Source organism: Protopterus annectens, chromosome 8.part1 (genome assembly GCF_019279795.1).
Source record: "Protopterus annectens isolate FY-2018-M chromosome 8.part1, PAN1.0, whole genome shotgun sequence".
Classification (NCBI taxonomy): Eukaryota; Metazoa; Chordata; order Ceratodontiformes; family Protopteridae; genus Protopterus; species Protopterus annectens.
This window is the reverse complement of record NC_056742.1, coordinates 542,842,733-542,848,015: the sequence shown is the minus strand read 5'-3', so window position 1 is coordinate 542,848,015 and position 5,283 is coordinate 542,842,733.

Sequence of the window (5,283 nt, the reverse complement as noted above, 5' to 3'; positions counted from 1 at the left end):
ACTTGTTGTCCCGCCTTTCTAAGCTAGTATAGTCTAGTTTTCAGGTTAGGTTAGTGCTGAATTCAGAGCTGTGTTACAAGTTTCTGTTTGCCCATACCTTACTTGGATAGAAGAAAGTTTCTCTGTTCACTGTGAGAGAGAGAGAGCTTTGAGCAGCCTATCTGTCCCCGGAGGAGTGGTTTCAGCCCAGAAATTAGTAGTTTATTGGTCATTTTGGGCTAATTTCTATCTCTTTCATCTCCCTGCTATAAAACCCACATTTGCAAGGTTTTTGTGCTAGTATACAGCTCAGCAAGCTCCTGTCTGGTGCCCTGCAGAGTTGTACAGCAGCAGAGAGACATAATAGAGACTTTGGAGTGATTAAGTATAATTTTTCTGCATTTTCTTGCCACCTTTAGCTAATTACACCTAAAATGCCAATTTTCTAGAGTTTCTGTGATTTAAAAAGCTTGTTTCAGCTACACATTGTACTTATTTTACTGCCTGCACTTTAACAAAGTCATTTTTGTGTTTAAATTACCTGTTTAACTGTTGTAGGCTACATACTCAAGTGTGATAGCCATTTATGTGCATTTAAAGTGTTTTTTGATTGTATCTGTTTTATTTTCTGAAACAAAACAAAAAACAAAAAAAAAATACTTGTTTTCCTGCCTTTCTAAGCTAATATAGTCCAGTTTTCAGGTCAGTGCTGAATTCTGGGCTGTGTTACAAGTTTCTGTGTTTGCCCATACCTGACTTGGATATAAGGAAGTTTCTCTATTCACTGTGAGAGAGGGAGCTTTGAGCAGCCTATCTGTCCCTGGAGGAGTGGTTTCAGACCAGAAATTAGTAGTTTATTGGCCATTTTGGGCTAATTTCTATCTCTTTCATTTCCCTGCCATAAAACCCGCATTTGCAAGGTTTTTGTGCTAGTATACAGCTCAGAAAGCTCCAGCCTGGTGTCCTGCAGAGTTCTACAGCAGCAGAGAGACAAAAAAGAGACTTTGGAGTGATTAAGTATCATTTTTCTGCATTTTCTTGCTGCCTTTAGCTAATTCCACCTAAAACACAGATTTTATAGAGTTTCTGTGATTTAAAAAGCTTATTTCAGCTACATATTGTACTTATTTTACTGCCTGCACTTTAACAAAGTCATTTTTGTGTTTAAATTACCTGTTTAACTGTTGTAGGCTACACACTCAAGTGTGATAGCCATTTCTGTGCATTTAAAGTGTTTTTTGATTGTATCTGTTTTATTTTCTGAAACAAAACAAAAAAAAAAACAAAAAAAAAATACTTGTTTTCCTGCCTTTCTAAGCTAATATAGTCCAGTTTTCAGGTCAGTGCTGAATTCTGGGCTATGTTACAAGTTTCTGTGTTTGCCCATACCTTACTTGGATATAAGGACGTTTCTCTATTCACTGTGAGAGAGGGAGCTTTGAGCAGCCTATCTGCCCTGGAGGAGTGGTTTCAGCCAAGAAATTAGTAGTTTATTGGCCATTTTGGGCTAATTTCTATCTCTTTCATTTCCCTGCTATAAAACCCACACTTGCAAAGTTTTTGTGCTAGTATACAGCTCAACAAGCTCCTGTCTGGTGCCCTACAGAGTTCTACAGCAGCAGAGAGACAAAAGAGAGACTTTGGAGTGATTAAGTATCATTAGCCTCAAGCTAAATGCCAAAAAGTGCATAGTCATCCCCTTTGTAAAAAAACAAAGTACCCACAAACTACCACATAGGTGGTAGCCCCCTAAATACGGAAGATGTAATAAGGGATCTGGGGACCCAAGTAGATAGTAACCTCTCCTTTGATAATCACATTGCCAAAGTGGTTAGAAAATTCTTCTATGTGGACACCTAATCACAAAAGGGTTTGCATCCAGATCGAAAGAGGTCATTGGGCCCCTCAATGCATCACCCATCAGACCCATCATACAGTACAATGCCCAATTTGGGATGTACCTTACAAGACACCTGCAACAACTGGAAAGACCACAGAAGTACCTCACAAAGAGGATCACTGACCTCAAGCAGATGCCCTATGCAGCTCGACTGAAGAAACCCCAGCTGTACTCGGTTGCATACCGCCTACTCAGAGGTGATCTCTGCCTGACAAACAAGGCCATGTCCAACCCAGAATTGATGGACATGTTCCACCTAAAGAAGACCATATCCCCTCGAGCCACATGCTCCAGGGATCTAAACCTCACCACAACAATAAATAGGATGTGCTGGAGGGATAGATTCCTGTCCCAGAGACTTCCCATGCTCTGGAACAAGATTCCAATCTACATTAGGCAGAGCTCCTCACTAACCCTCTTCAAGAAAAACCTTGATGAGTGGATGGGAAACAGAAAGTATACCCCAGGGATCACTTCAATGGCTTTGCTGGACAGAGGCACAGGGAACTAATCAAAAGGGGTGGCGAAAGCCAACGCATTCTGTCTAGGCTTATAAATGCCTTTGGGCAGATAGCCTAGTACCTACCTATGAACTTATGAACCTATCTGTTGTCACATCCCTATGACACATCACTGTTCTTCATCCATGCTCTTATCCCTACAGAACAGGTCCCTGCTGTACATCCTTTGTCACATCCCTACGACACATCACTGCTGTTCATCCATGCTCATATCCCTATGGAGCATGTCACTGCTGTACATCCTTTGTCACATCCCTACAACACATCATTATTGTTCATCTATGCTCTTATCCCAACAGAGCATGTCACTGCTGTACATCATTTCTCACATACCTATGACACATCATTGTTGTTCATGCATGCTCTTATTCCTACAGAGCATGTCACTGCTGTACATCCTTTATCACATCCCTCTGACATATCACTGTTGTTCATCCATGTTCTTATCCCTACGGAGCATGTCACTGCTGTACATCCTTTGTTGCATCCCTACGACACATCGCTGCTGTTCATCTATGCTCTTATCCCTACAGAGTATGTCACTGCTGTACATCCTCTGTCCCATATCTAAGACAAATCAGTGTTGTTCATCCATGCTTTTCTCCCAATGGCACATGTCACTGCTGCACATCCTTTGTCACATCTCTATGACACATCACTGCTGCTCATTCATGCTCTTATACCTACGGACTATGTCACTGCTGTACATCCTCTGTCCCATCTCTATGACAAATCACTGTTGTTCATCCATGCTCTTATCCCAATGGAACATGTCACTGCTGTACATCCTCTGTCACATCCCTATGACACACCACTGTTGTTCACCAATGCTCATATCCCTACGGAGCATGTCACTGCTGTACATCCTTTGTCGCATCCCTATGACACATCGCTGCTGTCCATCTATGCTCTTATCCCTACGGAGTATGTCACTGCTGTACCTCCTCTGTCCCATCTCAATGACAAATCAATGTAGTTCATCCATGCTCTTATCCCAATGGAACATGTCACTGCTACACATCCTTTGTCACATCTCTACGACAAATCACTGCTGCTCATTTATGCTCTTATACCTACGGATACAGAACATGTCACTGCTGTACATCCTCTGTCACTTCCCTATGCCACACCACTGTTGTTCACCCATGCTCATATCCCTATGGAGCATGTCACTGCTGTACATCATTTCTCACATACCTACAACACATCACTGTTGTTCATCCATGCTCTTATCCCTATGGAGCATGTCACTGCTGTACATCCTTTGTCACATCCCTATGACACATCACTGTATTTCATCCATGCTCTTATCCCCTTGGAGCATGTCACTGCTGTACATCCTTTCTCACATAACTACGACACATCAGTGTTGTTCATCCATGCTCATATCCCTATGGAGCTTGTCACTGCTGTACATCCTTTGTCACATCCATACGACATATCACTGCTGTTCATCCATGCTCTTATCCCAAAGGAAAATGACACTGCAGTACATCCTCTGTTCTATCCCAATGACACATCACTGCTGTTCATCCATGCACATATCCCTACAGAGCATGTCACTGCTGTACATCCTTTGTCATATCCCTATGACACCTTACTGCTGTTCATCGATGCTCTTATCCCTATGGATCATGTCATTGCTGTACATCTTTTCTTACATCCCTATGACACATCACTGTTATTCATCCATGCTCTTATCCCTATGGAGCATGTCACTGCTGTACATCCTTTGTCGCATCCCTATGACACATCACTGTTGTTCACCCATGCTCTTATCCCTATGGAGCATGTCACTGCAGTACATCCTTTTTTACATCCCTATGACACATCACTTTTATTCATCCATGTTTTTACCCTATGAAGCACGTCACTGAGGTACATCTTTTGTCACATCCCTATGACACATAACTGTTGTTCATCCATGCTCTTATCCATACAGAGCATGACACTGATGCACATCCTTTGTCAAATCCCAACAGCACATCACTGCTGTTCATCCATGCTCATATCCCTATGAAGCATGTCACTGCTGTGCATCCTTTGTCACATCCCTATGACAAATCACTGCTGTTTATTCATGCTCTTATCCCTACAGAGCATGTCACTGCTGTACATCCTTTGTCACATCCCCATGACACATCACTACTGTTCATCAATGCTCTTATCCCTACGGAGCATGTCACTGCTGTACATACTTTGTCACATCCTAATGACACATCACTGCTGTTCATCCATGCTCTTATCCCTATGGAGCATGTCACTGCTGTGTTTTCTTTGTCACATCCCCACGACACATCACTGCTGTTCATCCATGCTCTTATCCCTATGGAGCATGTCCCTGCTATGTTTTCTTTGTCACATCCCCATGACACATCACTACTGTTCATCAATGCTCTTATCCCTATGGAGCATGTCACTGCTGTACATACTTGTCACATCCTAATGACACATCACTGCTATTTCTTCATGCAGTTATCCCTAAGGAGCACTGCTGTATATCCTTTGTCACATCTCTACGACACATCACTGCTATTTCTTTATCCTCTTATCCATATGGAGCTTGTCACTGCTGTACATCCTTTGTCACATTGTTACAACACCTCACTGCTATTTCTTCATGTTCTTATCCCTATGGAGCATGTCACTGCTGTATATCCTTTGTCACATCCCTATGACACATCACTGTTGTTTATCCATGCTTTTATCCCTACAGAGCATGTCACTGCCGTACATCCTTTGTCACATCCCTACGAAACATCACTGTTGTTCATTCATGCTCTTATCCATACGAAGCATGTCACTGTGGAACATCTTTGTCACATCCCTATGACACATCACTGCTGTTCATCCATCCTCATATCCCTACGGAGCATGTCACTG